The sequence below is a fragment of the Homarus americanus genome, unplaced genomic scaffold (assembly GCF_018991925.1).
Source record: "Homarus americanus isolate GMGI-L3 unplaced genomic scaffold, GMGI_Hamer_2.0 scaffold6317, whole genome shotgun sequence".
NCBI lineage: Eukaryota > Metazoa > Arthropoda > Malacostraca > Decapoda > Nephropidae > Homarus > Homarus americanus.
The window spans coordinates 13,612,244-13,633,721 of record NW_024730668.1 but is presented as its reverse complement, the minus strand read 5'-3'; the positions used below and the strand labels follow the sequence as shown (position 1 = coordinate 13,633,721).

At 43.5% G+C, this 21,478-nt stretch overlaps 1 protein-coding gene across 1 annotated transcript in view; it reads left to right on the top strand.

The window, feature by feature from the left end:
- Positions 1–21,478, top strand: part of LOC121867089 (protein P54-like) — a 33,021-nt gene that overhangs the window by 2,190 nt on the left and 9,353 nt on the right. The gene's annotated exons all lie outside the window — the stretch shown is intronic.

Genomic DNA, 21,478 nt, shown 5'->3' with positions numbered 1-21,478 from the left:
GGCAGTCCGGTATTTTCATACATATGTTAAAGTTGCTCTATACTGTCTTCATGCCGATTATCAGTGTAAATACTTGTAAATAGATATCTTTTGTTACACCTATCCGTAATCTTATTCAATATCCTTGGTGAAAGCGAAAGTGTTCCACCTGACAGTAATCCTTTAAAATAAATCAGAGGGCGTTAACATCTAAACCCTCGACATATTGCATGTTTTATTTACTCTATTATTAAGGTATAGTAGATTGCAAATACTTTAAAACCTCCTCTTGTTTACACTACACTATGACCACAATTTAACATGAAGAGTATGAATGTTATCTACATAATATAGTACTTCACCTCGCCATACTGCCATGGTCACAATAGCACAGCTAGTATGTTCAACACTTCAATCAATAGTGCCATAGTTACAATAGCATGGCTAGTCTGTTTAACACTTAATTACTCATATTATGGTCCACCACACACAAAACATGTGTGAAACTGATGCCTTCCCCCTAGAAAAAGACGTGTTTTCTCTAGTGTCTGGTGCCGTCCATTTTCTCTAACCTCCTAAAACCTCTCTATAAAGTAAATTTAAATTTAAGAGATAACGTGTATGAGTAGCCATAAGTCAGATATACCTACCGTGATCCAAAGCATTCAAGGTGTATTAAGTATATGCTAAAAGCATCAATTATATCTTTTCGTAGAGTACACAGGGTTAAGACGATATGTTCTGAGTACCCAATCACGAGCTGCAGTCAGTCTATTATCTCTCATGAACTTACGAAATCATGATTCAGAACTAAAGTCACATCATTTTGATCTGTGAACATCAGAGAATCAGATGTTTATATCGAAATTATTGTCAATTATGTATTTTAGGAACTAATTAATTATCCCGAAGGTAGGTGTCACTCATCTTATCTTTAACATCTAACGGATAGAAATTGATGCATCTGTATTGGATTCCTCCCCTACAAGCACCGAACCTTCTCGAATCCTCCAGCCTACGCCTCCAGCGCCGCCCACGGAGCGGGGGTCAACTATCTACCCACGCCTACCCCCGCCTTATAAGGCCTGACACGGCTGTGATCAGCCTCTTTTCTACCCAGTGCCACCAGCAAGCAACACCTCCTCCGCGCCAGCCGTGCGGCTGCCGCTCCCGCCAGCGACCTTGGCGTCCCTCAAGCCGCGTGCCCTCGCTCTGGGCACCCTCACCACCCAGCTCTCTCTACTCAACGCTTATTACCACGCTACCTACCCAGCAACAAGCTGCATTGTACATCCAATACAATATGTATACAGTGAGCACATTGTGAGTTTCCTTTGTTCATCCCATCCTGAGTGTGAACAAATATCACATACCCCACACATCTCTTTCTGTTCTAGACTCCACCCACAAGGTATTGCCATTCTGAATACTTGAAATCAGTTTATTGTTGACTTTGAAAGCACAGTTATTGCTTAGTTTGAAAAGTTGATCTTAGAGAAGTAAAATAAGTTTGTAGCCTGATTTTCACACGTCAATGTGTAGAGTAACTGAGTTTGTTGATAATCTGAGCAAGTGGAACTCGGGTGTGAGTGCGGGATGAGAAAAGCAAGAGGCTGACTCTCAACATTACTTACGCCCAGACTCCTCTCCGTGACAGGTACTTTCAGAATTTTGTGTCTTCCCCAGTCACATTGAGTGATTTGACTTAATTGTTTTGTTTGAATGTGCCAGTGATCCAGTAAAGTAACTTTGACGTGTTTTAAGTAACGTGTTCTTGCGCCTTCAGCTTTTTGAAACGTTGACATTCTTGTCAACCGACATCACTTACGCCCAGACTCTTCTCCGTGACAGGTGGTTGTGTAGGCCAGGACGACGACAACCCTAATACTGGAGATGGAATACAGCCATTAAGATTGGATAACGTCGTGCAACACGTTGTATGGTGAACTGAGTCACATCAAGTGCAGCCAACTGCGAGGAGGAGGTGGCTAGACAGTGTTTGCTGTCCACCTCGGTACACGACCAGTTCATAGTAGTAGTATGTTTTGAATGAATCCACCACTAAGTAAAGCTACTTCATGGTTGTGTTTATTCATCTGAGTATCCATGTATGTAGTCTCCTCAGTGTTATGGGTGTTTGGAGTGAGCAAGAGTATGATGGCCACCAATTTACTTCTGGGCGAATGTATCAAAGTAGCATACAGAAGCAACTAGTCCTGGTGCTGTTAAAGTATTAGTTTTGGTGCTATTACTAGAGTCCTGTTATAACTCAAGAGCTAAGGTTCTGAGGTAACTTATGTTGATGGTGCTCAAACGTGTTATATGTAACATTATTGCGATGTGTGTTTTGTTAAAGGCCCATTTGTGGGTCGTTTGACCTGTGCCCGGGTGGGCTAATTCCCGTAAAAAAAAAGTAATGGTGAAGTTGGTAAATGTACCTAATTAGGAGTACAAAATAAGTAGAGCCAGGGAATTGATCCTTGTAGTGTGTTTCTGAAAGTAATCACAAATCTAGCTTAGTTTTAATAAACCATTTTTATTATATTTTAGGGGTATCATTCTCCTGCAGTATTTGTCTTCATTCGTCCCCATATCTTTATTCCAGAATTACAGTATACCACGTGTCCCAACCCTAGAGTCATGCTACCACAGGTCAGAGGTTATGGAGTAACTACATGAAGTAAAATAACTAAGACATAGCTAACATATGGAAGTAATAAAGTAAGAAATTGAGAGAAACAAGGTTGAAGAGTTAAGAAGTTAATCCAGAAAATAAATTAAAGCAAACTAGAAAAGAGAAATTCCCTATACCGTGGTTAACAGTGAATTAATCCCCCACCCCCTTACATAGCAAGGCTAGTATGTTCAACACTTAATTATTCATATTATGCTCCACCGTCCACAAAACATGTGTGAAACTAATGAGTTATCCCTAGAGAGATAGACTTGTTTTTCCTAGCAAGAGTTACCATCCGTTTCCTCTTCAACCTCCTGAAATCACTCTTACAAGGTAAATTCAAAATTAAGAGATAACGTGTATGAGATAACCGTAAGTCAGATATACCTACAGTAATAGGGTGTGTCATAGGAGGGAAGATCAGCTAAAACTAATGGCCCATCACTTTTTTGGTTGATTTTAGTGTATATAAACAGAAAATAATTTCAATTTCAATATTTTGCAACCTTTTGCTAGGTAAGTTTTAGCGTGAAATTTATCGAAAATCTAACGTACAGCTGCATTAGTGCATTACAATTAAATAGTGAACATTGCTTTCTGACTTCATTCTTTAACAACCAACTAACAATATTTTTTTCTGTTTCAGATTCTGATGCATTTATAAGTTGATAATATTTGCGATGGCTGCTTGTGTCAGGACGAGGAACCAAAAATCCAGCCATCTCAGTCACTATCTTGGGTCTGGGAGAGAGCTCCTGAAGTCGGAGATGCCTACATTGAGAGATGCTTTGAGATACGGTGTTTTAATCAGGCAAATCAGTGAAAAGAACCAAAGAACTTACACAAACAAAGACATTGCCAGTGATATGACCAAAGCTGTCTTGGCACAGTACACTCTGGCTAACGCTCAGTTCAAGCCTCCAGTCATAACAAGTCAGAAGAAGATTAGTGAGAGACTGCTAGCCAGTTGGGAAAAGGCAAGAGATATCTCTCTTGGGAGAGGAAAACTTGCAGTTAAGGACAGCTTTGCCAAGCAACTGGACCAGTTATTTGACATAATTACTTGCAAGTGCCCAATTGTTCTCTGTCCTGAGTTTGGATGCGATCGTGACTGTAAATCCGAGGCCCACATCTCCTGTATTTGCAAGCGTGAACTGAAGATTCCTGTGATCGAACTGGCATTTGTCAAAGCACAGAGAGAGAAGACTGGCAGTATAGGGGCTCTCATGATTTCTAGCCAAGATATTCCGGAGTCCAAGAGACAGGAGGCTGCCACAGAGAGACAGAAGAGGAGAAGAGTTGCCGAGGAAAAGAGACTTGAGAAGGCCCAGGGTGAGGTAAAAAAGGCCGATGATTGGAGTCAAGCTGATTCAGAGTTTAATGACTTCCCCATGGCTGATCCGAGTGCTGACCAGGAGAATGGTGACTTTGTCCCTAACCCAGAATATAATGATCCCAAACCTTCCAGGCATAATATTCGAAATAGGAAAGATATCCCGAGCATAGCTCTGGCCAGCATTTGACACCACACTGGTCTCAGAGAAACTGCAGAGATAGCAACAGCTGCCTGGACTGACGGTGGTTTGATAACACCTGATGATGTTCACCTGGTGATAGATCATAACGAAGTAAGGAGAGCTCAGGAGAAACTTGTCAGTAACCTAGAAGAGGAGTTTGATAAGGGGATAAGAGAAAATGGAATCAATTGTTTGTTCTTTGATGGGAGAAGGGATGACACTAAAGTGTTCATGAAAGTTGGAGATTCTGACAAGTTGTTCCCTGCCATGGTGAAGGAGGAACACTACTCCTGCTGCAGTGAACCAGGAGGGAAGTATTTGTGGCATTTCACTCCAGAGAAAGATGACATCAGGAAACCAGCTGAGATAGTGGCAGATAACATTGTGAACTGGCTCAGAGAGGAACGTAGACCAGACCCTGCAGGCCATTGGAGGGGACAGCACCAACACGAACACAGGGTGGCAAGGGGGGTCATACAGTGGATAGAGCGGAAGATTGGGAGGAAGCTGGTCTGGATTGTTTGTGACCTCCACACCAACGAGTTGCCACTCAGACATCTGATCCAGGAGCTGGATGGCAAGACTCTTTCAAACAACAGATGGTCTGGTCCTCTTGGCAAGATGCTGGACTCTGCCACTGAGTTAGAAATAAATCCGAGCTTTGAAAAAATCACAGTTGGCCCTCCACTCGTTGAGCTTGCACATACTGTCATTGACGACCTGAGTACTGACCAGTACTATGGTTACATGATTTGCAGTGCCATCAAAACTGGGGTCATGCCTGATAGACTTGCTTACCTGCAGATAGGTCCAGTCTCACATTCTAGGTGGCTCACAAACGGCTCTCAGGTTCTGCAGAATTTGGGTCGCTCATCATAAACTGAAAGGGAACCAGCTTCACAACCTGAGACTTATTGTCCAATTCATCGTGAGTGTCTACTTGCCAAATTGGTTCAACACCAAGGTCAAGTCATCGTTCTCCGAAGGTCCGAGGCATGTTCTCTTCCAGCTTGAGCTCCTGAGGAGTCAGCCAAGGAAGGTTGTTCAGATTGTGGAGCAGACTGTGAGGAGATCTTCCTGGTATGCTCATCCTGAGGCAGTTCTGCAGACAATGCTCTGCAGTAAGGATGAGGAGGAGAGAAGAGTGGCAGTCAAAAAGATCTTGGATATGAGACTTATGAGAGGATCTGGGCATGACGAATCAGTTGGTGACGATTCCTTCAGGGTCAGGAAGACTCCTGAAGTCAATCTAGGTGCCAAGACCCTCACTGATCTCATAGATCTGGATAACATCCAGGCTGGCAGTGAGCCCCCTCTTACCTGCAGCCTCACCAATGTTCAAGTCAGAGCTTTCCTGGACAACCCCATGCATGTCCCTGCCTGGCCCTCGCACACCCAGAGTATAGAGCGTTGTGTACAGCAAGTGAGCGAGGCCAGCAGTCACGTGTACAGCCAGGAGAGGAGGGAAGGCTACATCCGAGCTCAGGTGGTCAGCAGGGAGGTGATGAGTAGAAACAGAAGCAAGAAAGACATGTTCTCTATGGTGTGCAGCAACACCGGGTCGTAGTAGTAAAACCGGTTTTTGTATTTGATAATTTTGTTTTCTAAAGGAATATTAAATTTAATAAATGTGTCAAGATCATTCGTTTCACTATTCTGGATCATTTTCATCCTAATAAATTAACCTGATACATTTACTTTACTTTAAATAAGCTATTTAGTGGTGTTGGTAAAAGGGTGGGAATACTGAATTTTCATAAGATTTCAAGTTAAAATTTACCTAGCAAAAAATGAAACCTTTTCAAATCTGAAGATATCACATGATTCTGCACATAGAACTACATCATTAATACCATGGGCCGATTTTTCAAACTAAAAAAAAAAAAATTCGCCTCCGTATGACACACCCTACTACAGTAAGGTAAAGCATTCAAGGTGTATTGATAATAATAATAATAATAATGGTTGCCCCTCGTGTAACGAGGATGGTCGGCCCAAGGGCCACCTAGACGTGAATTTGTTTAAGGTGTAGAAGCTGTCGCCAACACTACAATCACACCCTTAGTTAACGAGTTGCATGACCCAGTGTCAAGAAATAGTCCGAGAAGACCGGACAACTCGCCAACTGCACTGGCTAACCATTTCCCCGGAACTCGATCCCCAAATCGATTAACATCCAGGTTCCCAATTACTGCTGGGTAAACAGAGGCAAATGGCGTAAAGAAACTTGCATATAGTTTCACCCTGCCCGGGGATCGAACCGGGGTCCGCTCGCTTGCGGATAATCCGATAAGAGTATTGAAATTATTGTCAGTTTTATGTTTTAGAAAATATTTAATCTTCTGAAAGAAACATGTCGACTTCTTATAGCCTAAAATCTAATGGCGAAAAGAGAGTAGGCCCTTGTTCAGTTTTTGACGACATAAGAAAGGATAATCATCAGCTTGTGTGTTTGATGTCAATTTAATTCTTGCCTTGCAAAGCCCAAACACTGATTAGATTTTAGAAGTTAATCTTAGAAAATTTAAATAGGCTCATAGCCTAATGTTCATAAGCCAATGTGTACAGTAAATGAGGCTGATAAATATGTCTGTGAAAGTTCCGACTTAGTAACTCAGAGGTATAAAAGAGGCTGTGAGAGGCAGGGGCAACTCACTTTGTCCTGACTCTCAAGCACCTATCTGTGTAACAGGTATGTCCAGTACTTCGTAACTCACCCCGTCATATTAAATGAAATTAACTTAGTTGTGCTTTGTTTGAAGATACAAGTGATCCAGTAATGTAACTTTAATGTCTTTAGTAAAGTGTTCATGCACCATCAGCTTACAAAATTTATTTTATGACATTTGTGTCAACTTACTTTCTCCTGACTCTCAAGGACATTTTCTCTCTGTAATAGGTGACTGAGTAGACCATGGGAGGTCGTTGTATGCCAGGACGACGTCTAGCATCAGTATGGAGATGGATGAAGACTGTTAAGATTTTATAGCGTCGTGTAGCACGGTGGTGTGGTGAGCTGAAGATCTTACGTACAGCCAGCCACTCAGAGGCGGTGGCCAGAATGTGTTTGTTGTCCACATGTTGATATCTCAAGTGTGGAGTAAACACGGCCAGCTCATAAGCATTGTTATGAGTCTATAACAATAAGTAGACTTACTTATTGGGTATACTATTCATCAAATTATCTATGTATGTAGTCTACTCAGTTGTATCGGTCTGGAGTGAACAAGTGTATGAGGGTCACCACTTTACATGTCAGTGAATGTAACCAAGTAGTGCAAGGAGGCTATTAATTCTGGTGCTAATGGAGTATTAATGTAGTGCTATTACTAAGTCCTGTTAGTAGTTAAGAGATTATTTCTCAGTAACCTTTAATGGTGGAGCTCAAGTGGGTTACATGTAAGAATATAATGTTGTGTTTCATTATAAAGTAACCCAAGTAATGGTGGCTGTTGAATGGTGTATCTAATTGAGAAGTACAAAATGAGTGAAACCATGGAAATGATCCTTGTAGTTTTGCATTATTGAAAGTAGTCATAAACCTAACTTCATTTTAATAGACCATCTTCATTGTATGTTGGGGGTATCATTATCCCTGCAGTATTTTACCTATGTTTCGCCCCATATCTTGGTACCAGTAATTACAGTACCACCACGTGTCCTAATCCTCGAACCATGCTGCCACAGATAAAGAGGTTAGGGGGTATCTATGAGAAGAAAAGTAACTAAGAAATAAATAACATTAGGAATTAATAAAGTAAGAAATTGAAAGAAAAAGGTTTGAAGATGAAAATAGAGCAGAACCAATTATGAAGAAATAAAGAAAAGAAAGAAGGTAGAAAGAAAGGAAAGCAGTAAATAAAAAAAAACACCTCCCCTATAAAATGGTTAATAGTATAGTGGGATAGATAAATTAAAATAATCTCTCCTATAATAGCATGTCCAGTAGGCAAAAGATACGAGCTAATAACAGTCTAATCAATGCATTTCTTATTAACTATATAAACATTTCACAAATCCATACAATGAGATATTTCTTATATTATATTTTTTTTTACTTTTATTCTATAATATTGTGAATTTCCTTTTGTGAAATGTAAACAAACACAGCCCAGCCACACTGCACAAAACCTGACGAGCCCCTGTAAACGCACAAGTTACAGTACTTGTATACTAACAGTTTCAACAGTAAGTCAATTTAACCAAGTATATCCCAAGAAAACTGTTATTTGTGTATATTCATTAGAGTCCTTCTGTGGAGTTGAAATGACTTACCATTGTTAACTGTACAAAATAGGTAAATAAATCTTTAAGAGAAGACACTGCATTAGACTGAGACTGATTGAGACTGTCAGGTGTTTCCCACAATACGTCATTCGTGGATCAATAACAAAGAAAATCCATTTTCTTGTCCTTCCTTCTTTTTTTTACAAGAAGTGGCTATATACAAGACCACCCTGCAGCTAACTCAAAAAGGCTATTTACATGACCGTTGTGCAACAACTCAAAAAGGCTATATACTGGATTTTTTTTCCTGACATGACATGTCATCTATGAACATGATATAATCATGATAACAAAAGAGAATTTGTGGATAAATCTCTAAAGCTACACCTAAGGATGTAAAGTAAAGCTTGGTAAACTCGGATAACTATAATTCATTTCCCAGAAGTTTATAGCAAATTAATGAAGTACACATAACTCAGATTAGGTTGGGTTATTTTAGGTATGTAGTTCTATAGAAAATCCCTTGTAGATATAGGTATTCAACACATTCATCTCAATATTCCTTTTACTAATTATAAAAACTGGAGCGTCGCCCTATTTGTAACTTGGTACGGATCTACAATTCAATGACTTCTTTTATTAAATGACTCATTAATACCATCACCAGTCTATATTAATTCACTGTTAGTTGAAGACATCACTATGCACTGACAATAGTTCAAACACCGACCTACGTGAATATATCGTAGTCACTGCAACAAAAATAATACTTTCCTTATAACATAGTTCATAGAAAGCCAAGAAATATATAGTATAACTAATACAATGCTACTACTAGTACTACTATCATTGGCAAAGATGCACTGATAATATATTAACACCCACGCATTCATATTTGAAATCGCCAAAAATACTCCTGAAATTTAAATCCAAACGCTCCACGACCCCAATTGACGTCCCAATCAAAATGTAGGAGTTTGTAGTCGAACTGCCACCCCCCTTTGTTCTATTATTAATGCATCCCTCAGACAAAGCAAATGCCCTAATGAATGGAAAACCGCATTTGTCACCCCTATCCCCAAGGTCTCCACCCCACAGTCCGCTAACGACCTCAGGCCAGTTGCCATTACCCCCATAACCAGACTACTCTGTGAAGACTGTTTTTGAGTGGGCCTTTGCTAGAATTTATCAGTCAATTGATCCACAGCAATTTGGCAATATGAGGACCTCCTCTACATCACACTGCTTAGTAAGTTTCCTGGATTTCCTGCACAAAAACCTGTAGAAACGTAAGACATCACTGGCCGTTGCCCTTGTTGACTTCAGGAAGGCTTTTGACCTTGTTGATCACTGCACTGTTATCAACAAGGCCATTGCGCTTGGGCTGCCCATCAACCTGGTCTCATGGCTCACTGATTTCTTGAGTGAACGGCGGCAAGCAGTCAGGTACCAGGGTTCTGTCTCCACATTCCAACACCTCACCTGATCAACGACGCTCAATCAGACATTCCTCACAGGTGGAAGTACGTGGATGACTGCACTGTGGGGGTTACAGTGGACAACATCGCACCGGACTACTCATCGCTGCAAGGCACCCTGGACAGGCTACAGGCATGGACTACGGAGAACAAGGTCACCATCAACCACACCAAAACCGTAGTCATGCACACCAATACCGCCACCACTCCAGTGCAAGCTCCAGCAGTCACAGTGGGTGCCCATCCTCTCCAGTTAGTGCAGTCTGCCAAACTCCTGGGTGTAACCATAGACCACAAACTGGACAGGAAGGCCCATGTAAACAACACAATCAAGGCAGCCTCGTTCCGACTCTACATGCTACGACGACTTAGGTCACTTGGGACACCCACGCCAGAGCTAAGGACTATCTACAACGCCTTTATTCTCCCCAAACTAACGTATGCGTCACCAGCATGGTCGTCTTCTCTCAACTCCACCCAACAACGTCGGCTAGAGAAGGTACAGAAAAGGGTTTGCAGAATCATACTGGGTGCAGACTACTCCAGCTACATCAACGCTCTCTCCACCCTGGAAATGCCATCCCTGGGTGACCTCCAAGCACTAGCAAGGTTTGGCAGTGGACTACTGCACCATCCTCGTCATCGCCACCACCTGCCACCGGCAGTCTCCCACCCACCTCGCGCAGTCCGCCACTACAACAAAATTCAGCCCATAAGAGCCCGCACTGATAGATATAAGAATAGCAACATTCCATCTATTGTTAAAATAATAAACAACTTCTGATTTATGTACTGTACAGCCCTGTAAATGTATTGAACGCATATCATTATGTCTAAATCACATGCAAGTTTGTATATTTTCAGCCACCTGCTGCAACTCTATTAATAAACCGTTTATTATTATTATTATGCTCCATCGTTTTTAAAATATGTGTAAAACGAGCTAGTTACCCCTCGAGAGAGATTTGTTTTCTTTTTGTTTCTCTAGTTTCTCCTTGTATCGTAAATTTAAAATTATGTTGCTATATGATTTTTTTCTTTTACGGTCATTAGCCCACTTTGGCACAGGTCATTTTATTATGACCCACATCAAGGACTGGCGGTCGAAAATAATAATAATGATGAATATAATAATAATAATAATAATAATAATAATAATAATAATAATAATAATAATAATAATAATAATAATAATAATCGTAATAATAATAATAATAATAATAATAATAATTGTAGGTTATGTATCTAAGCTACTGTGCCGAGTAGCATTTATATATGTAATCACGTGGCAACACTGCACGTGTTATGTGGCAACATTGCCCAGAGGCTGCCATATGGCAAGGCGGTATCAGTCTGACTCCGTGCCTCGTGCATGGCACACGCTAGTCACCAATTGTATTTCTCCTATCTGTTAATAAATGGACTTCAGTGTTACCCGGTGTTTCCCTACCCATCACTGCCTTCTTCAGGGAACACTTGGAACCTTCATGGCGCAGTGAGTAGGATCTGTGGACTTACAAGTGTGAACAATGGACAGTTAGCCGGCGATGTGCCACTGCCGGCGATGTGGGCGTCGACTCTTAGTGTGTTGTGTTGTGTTGCTTTGTGTTTCGCTGCGACGTGCAGTGTTGCGCCGTCACAGTGCGTTTTAGTGATGGTGGCAGTGTTAGTGTCAGTGTATTAGTGTGTCTCGAGCTGAGAGTTGAGCATTGTCCTGTTTTTTGTGGTACCCACGGAGCACGCAGGCGTACACCCTTCTCAAATGACATCGGGGGAGACACTGACGTTCTTGCCCCCGTGGTGGCTCCAGCCTAAGGCCACTGCATCCACTGTCTCAGACACACACACACACACGCACGCATGCACGCACTCACTGACAGAACAGTGGACTCTATGCATTATTTCTGCGCTGTTTATGTTATATATATGTGGTTCGAGCTGATGAGACGCCACTTTATATACTAAACAGCGCAGTTCAAGCATACTAAGATGGGCGGTAAGAAGGGACAAAGTCATGATGGGAGACACGACTCCCCACTACCATCCCCTCCACCGGGCGCAGAATCTCATCCTCCACCTCCAGCGACGGACATTGCCACAATTCTGAGATGGATGGACGACAGGGACGAGAGACGCAGAGAGATGGCACTTCAGAGGGAGGAGACACGAAGAGAGGAGGAAAAGTCGCGGTTTGAGGCACTTTTGGCGACCCGTGCGCTCACCCACCCTCCCTCACTCGCAGGTAGCGTGCATCAAGGCGCCAATACCCTCCCTCCCCCACCACACCAGCGTCCTCCAGGCACTTTTGCTACTCCAACAGCTCCCAAGGCATCTGTTCAACCCCCACCCACCCTCTCATCAGACGTCACGTTTCAACTTTTTCGTGAGTGGAGGCGGCGGTGGACAGATTACTCCACGATGGTGGACCTTGACACAATGCCTCCAAACAAACAGCTCATCCAACTGCGGATGTGTTTGTCGCTGGAGACCCAGAGAGTTTTGGAGCACACGTTGCAAGTGCCCCCGATTCTACGTCTTCAGTGACGGATGTGCTCAACCTTTTACAGGAGCATGTTAAAGGTCGGAATAATGAGGCTTTGCGTCGCCGCACCTTCACCTGCTGCAAGCAGGCGGAGAATGAATCCTTTGACGACTTTTTTGTACGCTTGAAGAGTTTGTCGGAGGAGAACGACGTCTGCAAGGCGCACAGCCGGGAATGTGAGGAAGCCTGGGTCAAGCACGTGATCTTGGCAGGTGTCAGGCAAGAAGAGTTGGTGCAGCGACTCATCCCCCTGGACGCTTCCTCCACACTCCAGGTGGTAGTGACTGAATGTCGGTCATACGAGGCCACCAAGTCCGCCACCTCTGCCTTACGGGCCCCACCTGCTGTGAGAGCTATCTCACAGTACAAGAAGGGTAAGAAGGCGGCCAACAACGTGAAGGCTGCCGCACGTTCTTCCACGCCTCCGCCTAGTGCTTCCTGTGGCAGCTGTGGAAAGCAGCATGGCCCCAAGACATGCCCGGCCGCCGACACACTGTGTCGTGGATGTGACCGTAAGGGCCACTGGTCTAACACAGACAGGTGCCCTGCACGAGGCCACAAGTGTCAGGCCTGCGGTCGCTATGGACACTACGACAAGTGCTGCCGCCAACCCATGCCCAAAAGCCCGAGACGAGGAGGAAAGCAGCGCACTTCCCTCAGGGTGGTTCACACGCAGCCCCCTTCAGATGGCCCACGCAGCCCCAAGCAGCAGCTGAGTCACATCAGAAGGGTGGACTCGACCACATGCCCCAGAGCTACCCCTTCTCCTACTCTCCGCGTCGCCGTCACACACGGTGATGTGTCGGGTCACATCGAGGTGATACAGGACACTGGCGCTGATACTATGGTGATAGGCCTGAAGCACCTCCAGAAACTGGGCCTCACCAAACGCGGCCTGGGACCACCGCCGCAGCTGCAGTACTACAATGAGGACGGTTCCCAGATGCCGGATGCTGTGGGCTCCTTTCAAGCGGAGATCACTTACGGCGACAGGTCGAGTCACTGATGGATCGATGTGCAGCCTACTCTCGTTACACCCTTGTTGTCGTGGGAGCACTGCAAGGAGTTAGGCGTGGTGCCCAGAGACTTTCCTGAGCAGATCCCAGCTGCTCAGTACACCGCCAGCAGGGTGCGTGAATCAACGAGCGACGCGCCTGGCACTGCCGCACAGAGCTGCCCAGAACCCGCATCCACTCCCACCCACACAGGACGCTCCCCTGTCCAGATCCTGTATGGTCCCCCTCTCCGCTCCTGCGTTCCTGTACATGCCAAGGCCTTTGGGAAGGACTGGCAGACCAGGGCCGAGAGCTGCGACCGCCGCGCCGCTACACGTGCCCAGGACGCCAAGGCTCGGTTTGACGACCGTGCCCGTCCACTTCAGCCACTGGAGATTGGTGCCCTTGTCCGCGTCCAGGACCCGACGACGACACGTTGGGACAAGGTGGGCATAGTGATGGGCGTCGGCCGGTCGCGGGACTACAAGGTCAGGATGCCGAGCGGCCGTGTCTGGTGGAAGAACCGCCGCTTCCTCCGGCCAGTCCCACCCCCTGCTGCTGGCCCCCTGACCGAGGACGAGTCCCCTACACCACACGAGGATCCGCCCCACAGTGCACCTTGACGCCCGGAGCGACTTAGGACTAAGAAGTCCGCTCAAGACAAAGACTATGAGCGTGAGGGGGGGAAGGAGATGTAGGTTACGTATCTAAGCTACTGTGCCGAGTAGCATTTATATATGTATCACGTGGCAGCACTGCACGTGTTATGTGGCAACATTGCCCTAGGCTGCCATATGGCAAGGCAGTCTCAGTCTGACTCCGTGCCTCGTGCATGGCACACGCTAGTCACCACTTGTATTTCTCCTATCCGTTAATAAATGGACTTCAGTGTTACCCGTTGTTTCCCTACCCATAACTGCCTTCTTCAGGGAACACTTGGAACCTTCAATAATAATAATAATAATAATAATAATAATAATAATAATAATAATAATAATAATAATAATAATAATAATAATAATAATAATAATAATAATAATAATAATAATAATAATAAAGAACCATAAATAAATAGAAAACAAAAATCAAGAGTGAGAAATAATATATGTATGTTATATTGTCAAAGTAAGAAATAGAATAACTTAAGTTAGCTTAGCTGAGACTAGCCTTCCCTAGCCGCACTGTTGACGGAAGACAAAACCTCGTCTCCGCAAGGTGGATAGCCTACCTGCTGTCAACCTCCTATATTTCCCACTTCTAAACTTACCTTGTACTGTACCCTTATTACAACCTCAGAGTTAATGCTCTCATCTCTCCATATTACCAACCAACCAGTAAGAAAAACAAGTGAGACCCTGCAATTGTGTGTAAATGAAGAAGAAAGTCAGATGAGCAACCTGGGACTTGGTCAAAATTTTTGGGGTGCCGTATGGCAGCAGGGTCTACCATTAGAAAACACATTATGCCTCCAATATCTTCCCAGGCGGTAGTACCTCCCTGTTTGATAGCTGCCCTCTGCCTACTACCGAGCAGTAAGTGATATGTTTACCTACTAGTAGCTGAAGTATCAAAGATTCTATATGTTTGTGTTAAAATCTTCAACTATAATTAAGTGTAGTGAAAATTGTACTCAGATGATGTGAATGCCTAGCCAAATCAATGATAACTGTTTTTGCCTTTTGTGAAGTTACTGTATTGAAGCAAATGTAGTTTTTGAATTAAAGAAAGTCATTATTCATAGATCAGAACCTGGCCAAGCCTCCAGTCCTGGAAGTCTAACGGTTATGGATAATTCATTCCATATTTCATAAATGCTGACTTCACAAGAAATGGTTATGCCAATCTGAGTATTTGTGACCAATTTAATTAAGCATTTCAAGTTTAAATACTGATAAGATTACAAGGATTATCCTTCAGAATTCCTGTAGACCCATAGTACTAATTTTTATAAGCCACTGTGTACAGTACCTTAACAGAGACTGATAAATATATCCGTAAAATTCCCGACTATGTAACCCTGGAGTATAAAATTAGGGCACAGCCACGAGAGCTCACTTTGAGAGCCTTATTCTCTGTATAACAAGTATGTTACTCCGTGTCTGACACCATCATATTAAGTGAATTTGACTTAGTTTAAGTTTGATGAAAAAATCAGTATTCCTGCTTTAACGTAACTTAATGCCTTAAGTGTTAAGTTTTCATGCGCATTTGTTTCCTTGCATAAGGCGTATTTTATAACAGTTGTGTTTCGATTTTATAAGACTTTGAGCGCCTTATTCTCTGTTTAACATGCATGGTATCTGTTGCTGGGGCTACCGAGAGTCGGTGGCCACTGCAGGCAGGACGTATTGAGTAAACTGGAATTGAGCCTGAGGCTTACGGGTGCGGCAGTGTACGGGTGTACAGACCGAAGCCAAGAATCAGCTTCAAAGCTCGAGCTCAGCTACTGAATCGGTGTAAATGCACGTCAATGTTTGGATCCCAGCTGGCATAAGTAACTCATACTGTATGTATCAGTCTGAAATATATTATTCTCACTGAAAATATGAATACCGATGTGTCCTGTGTTGTAATGAGTGTTAACAGGTATAATATTAGTACGTGACGAGAGGTAAGATTGTGTCATGGAGTCGTGATAGGTGTGTGTGTGTGTGCCAGAGTAACCTATATCCCCATTATTGAGAGCAATAATAATTTCGGTCCACAAATATCAGCCATGTGATGGAGTTTTGGAGAGTGCTATAAAGTGCTATTAATGGTAATGAAATGAAGTGGTGAAGATTCATTATTTTCGTGTGTCACTCATGTAAAATGTTACAGTGGATTGCAGTATTTTCTGATGAACATTGCTTCTGTTAAATTTAAAGACTTATTTTTGCTAAGCTGGAAGTAAGGCCAATTGGTTCTTATAATTTGTATCAGTGTTAACGTAAATTTGGTCAAGTCTTGAGTGAACCTCAAGGAGTGGTTCATGTGTTTGTGTTCTGTTAAATAATCATATTGTCTTGTGTGCTATCATTACCACTACAGTATCCGAATATATTAGAACCCACGAGCCTAGCCCTAACTACGTTACTACCAACCAAGTGTCATGCTACTACATCATGGTTAAAGGATTATTGTTATGCTATACAATATATTCTGATACAAAAATCTGGGTGGTGGCGTTTACCGTGAGTATTGGAGATTGTAAAGTAACAGGAGGTTTCCTAGGTAAGCCCAAGATCAGAATATACAGGAAAAGAAACAAGTAACTCAGGGAAAATTAACAGAAACCAAAAAATACTTTGAGAAATTGAATTATAAAATAAAACATAGAAAACAAAAAGAAATAAACTAAATATATATTCATTCTTTACCCCTACCCTATTATTACTACTGCTACTTCTACTACTACTTTTTTTTAAACGTGGCCCCAGCCTCCCCCAATAGCCACACCTACGCCGCCATTTTATTACCTTAATATTAAATATCCTAATACATAAGTAGCTATCTTAGCTGCGTTGAGTTAGTTGAGCTGCAGATCAATGCGGCATTCAGTGACTGTTACCTCAAAGTCGATATCTGCGACTGTTGTCGAGTTTGGAGCAGATGCTCTCGTTCCCCTGAGGCAAAACAATGCAGACCTAAGCAGAGATAAGGACAGTCGACATCTCAACCAGGCTGTAACATAACTTCTGGGCTACTGCTTCTCTTCAGATAACACCTCAGCGAGTCTGGCGTAGAAGCATCTTGCACTTGGTCCCATTCCGCCAGAGGTTGTGAACACCAGAGGAGTGAAGCTGTCCTAATCGACGTTTTGAATTCTCTTCCCGTATGCCCTAATCTTGTTGTTCTCGTTACTTCTGTGTGTAGCATCGAGAGCTAGGTTACGTTGACATGCGGCCATGGGATAAAAAATCCTGATGTCAAAGAAGGCTTGCTGTCCACGCGTCCAGAATCCTCGAACACTGACCTCCACAAGGGCTTCGTTGGATGTGTTTGAAGTCCCGTGGTGGAGGTTCTCACCGTCCAATGGAAGGAGGGGCGGTTCCACCATGACGTCGTGGCAGATTTCCTTTAGTAAATTTGCTGTTAGATCCCTAACTTCGTCATGCCTCATGCATTCGAAGCCCCCTTTCTTGCACACCATGGCGTGGTCGATGTTATAATATGAGCGGCACATGCATTGGGAGGGCAAACCTTCTACTGGCCAACAGTACCTCAGAGCAATGGCATCTGTGAATTCTTGCTTATTAAGGATGAAGCCTTTTGCCCTTATCGGTAACGTTGTTAACTAGTTCGAGGCGCCCACCTCCTGCGCTATAGCTACTTTTCTTTTCACGTTCTTTGGCACTTGTTGCAACAGTTGTTGCGGTTTATCACTTTGGGTGTGCTGCCGCTCTGTCGTAATGGACCGTCGAATCTTGTTTAATTCGTTGGTGTCCACCTGACTTGCTGCATTCTGATCTATTATGTTCTCAGTGAGAGCTGCCATGAACTTGACAGCGTTCTGATGTTCTGTACGGGCAAGCTCCACTGGATTAATCAATCCCATTCCTCCTAGTCTCGGTGGGAATGCAAGGAGTGACCCTTCTGCCAGGGTTATGTGAGGGTTTTTTACTAGTGTTGGACTAAAAGCGACATTGATGGCTTCTTCCAGAAGGCGGAGGAGGGGTCCAATATCAGAGATAGTGCACATCAGGTAATTCCAGCGATGCTTGACACCATGTGTGAATGCTGCAATATCAGACAGAGCTTGGATTTCCTTCACTCACTCATTAACCATTCCCGTTACGTACTCGGTCTTGAAGTCCTCCGTGCCAATTACCGCACCTAGATGTCTCTGGCCGTTCTTTGTTATTTTTACCTCGCTTCCACCAAACACCTCCATTGCCCGTTCATAGTGTTCTGGCTTCACAATGAGGAAGGACTTGCTGGCGTTTGTGTGGTACCTTATTTGTGGACCTCGTGATGATACCAGGTCCCACCACTTTTTGATGTCCTCCACTTTTCCTGCTCCTGTTAGGTCATCAGCTTATGCCACTTGCTTGACCTCGGTTGTTTCATATTTTATTGTATGTTGGAGCACCGACAGGCCTAGTGCATTAGGGTGTCATACGGAGGCGAATTTTTTTTTTTGAGTTTGAAAAATCGGCCCATGGTATTAATGATGTAGTTCTATGTGCAGAATCATGTGATATCTTCAGATTTGAAAAGTTTTCATTTTTTGCTAGGTAAATTTTAACTTGAAATCTTATGAAAATTCAGTATTCCCACCCTTTTACCAACACCACTAAATAGCTTATTTAAAGTAAAGTAAATGTATCAGGTTAATTTATTAGGATGAAAATGATCCAGAATAGTGAAACGAATGATCTTGACACATTTATTAAATTTAATATTCCTTTAGAAAACAAAATCATCAAATACAAAAACCGGTTTTACTACTACGACCCGGTGTTGCTGCACACCATAGAGAACATGTCTTTCTTGCTTCTGTTTCTACTCATCACCTCCCTGCTGACCACCTGAGCTCGGATGTAGCCTTCCCTCCTCTCCTGGCTGTACACGTGACTGCTGGCCTCGCTCACTTGCTGTACACAACGCTCTATACTCTGGGTGTGCGAGGGCCAGGCAGGGACATGCATGGGGTTGTCCAGGAAAGCTCTGACTTGAACATTGGTGAGGCTGCAGGTAAGAGGGGGCTCACTGCCAGCCTGGATGTTATCCAGATCTATGAGATCAGTGAGGGTCTTGGCACCTAGATTGACTTTAGGAGTCTTCCTGACCCTGAAGGAATCGTCACCAACTGATTCGTCATGCCCAGATCCTCTCATAAGTCTCATATCCAAGATCTTTTTGACTGCCACTCTTCTCTCCTCCTCATCCTTACTGCAGAGCATTGTCTGCAGAACTGCCTCGGAATGAGCATACCAGGAAGATCTCCTCACAGTCTGCTCCACAATCTGAACAACATTCCTTGGCTGACTCCTCAGGAGCTCAAGCTGGAAGAGAACATGCCTCGGACCTTCGGAGAACAATGACTTGACCTTGGTGTTGAACCAATTTGGCAAGTAGACACTCACGATGAATTGGACAATAAGTCTCAGGTTGTGAAGCTGGTTCCCTTTCAGTTTATGATGAGCGACCCAAATTCTGCAGAACCTGAGAGCCGTTGTGAGCCACCTATAATGTGAGACTGGACCTATCTGCAGGTAAGCAAGTCTATCAGGCATGACCCCAGTTTTGATGGCACTGCAAATCATGTAACCATAGTACTGGTCAGTACTCAGGTCGTCAATGACAGTATGTGCAAGCTCAACGAGTGGAGGGCCAACTGTGATTTTTTCAAAGCTCGGATTTATTTCTAACTCAGTGGCAGAGTCCAGCATCTTGCCAAGAGGACCAGACCATCTGTTGTTTGAAAGAGTCTTGCCATCCAGCTCCTGGATCAGATGTCTGAGTGGCAACTCGTTGGTGTGGAGGTCACAAACAATCCAGACCAGCTTCCTCCCAATCTTCCGCTCTATCCACTGTATGACCCCCCTTGCCACCCTGTGTTCGTGTTGGTGCTGTCCCTTCCAATGGCCTGCAGGGTCTGGTCTACGTTCCTCTCTCTGAGCCAGTTCACAATGTTATCTGCCACTATCTCAGCTGGTTTCCTGATGTCATCTTTCTCTGGAGTGAAATGCCACAAATACTTCCCTCCTGGTTCACTGCAGCAGGAGTAGTGTTCCTCCTTCACCATGGCAGGGAACAACTTGTCAGAATCTCCAACTTTCATGAACACTTTAGTGTCATCCCTTCTCCCATTAAAAAAGAACAAACAATTGATTCCATTTTCTCTTATCCCCTTATCAAACTCCTCTTCTAGGTTACTGACAAGTTTCTCCTGAGCTCTCCTTACTTTGTTATGATCTATCAACAGGTGAACATCATCAGGTGTTATCAAACCACCGTCAATCCAGGCAGCTGTTGCTATCTCTGCAGTTTCTCTGAGACCAGTGTGGTGTCGCATGCTGGCCAGAGCTATGCTCGGGATATCTTTCCTATTTCGAATCTTATGCCTGGAAGGTTTGGGATCATTATTTTCTGGGTTAGGGACAAAGTCACCATTCTCCTGGTCAGCACTTGGATCAGCCATGGGGAAGTCATTAAACTCTGAATCAGCTTGACTCCAATCATCGGCCTTTTTTACCTCACCCTGGGCCTTCTCAAGTCTCTTTTCCTCGGCAACTCTTCTCCTCTTCTGTCTCTCCGGAATATCTTGGCTAGAAATCATGAGAGCCCCTATAATGCCAGTCTTCTCTCTCTGTGCTTTGACAAATGCCAGTTCGATCACAGGAATCTTCAGTTCACGCTTGCAAATACAGGAGATGTGGGCCTTGGATTTACAGTCACGATCGCATCCAAACTCAGGACAGAGAACAATTGGGCACTTGCAAGTAATTATGTCAAATAACTGGTCCAGTTGCTTGGCAAAGCTGTCCTTAACTGCAAGTTTTCCTCTCCCAAGAGAGATATCTCTTGCCTTTTCCCAACTGGCTAGCAGTCTCTCACTAATCTTCTTCTGACTTGTTATGACTGGAGGCTTGAACTGAGCGTTAGCCAGAGTGTACTGTGCCAAGACAGCTTTGGTCATATCACTGGCAATGTCTTTGTTTGTGTAAGTTCTTTGGTTCTTTTCACTGATTTGCCTGATTAAAACACCGTATCTCAAAGCATCTCTCAATGTAGGCAACTCCAACTTCAGGAGCTCTCTCCCAGACCCAAGATAGTGACTGAGATGGCTGGATTTTTGGTTCCTCGTCCTGACACAAGCAGCCATCGCAAATATTATCAACTTATAAATGCATCAGAATCTGAAACAGAAAAAAATATTGTTAGTTGGGTTGTTAAAGAATGAAGTCAGAAAGCAATGTTCACTATTTAATTGTAATGAACTAATGCAGCTGTACGTTAGATTTTCGATAAATTTCACGCTAAAATTTACCTAGCAAAAGTTTGCAAAATATTGAAACTGAAATTATTTTCTGTTTATATACACTAAAATCTACCAAAAAAGTGATGGGCCATTAGTT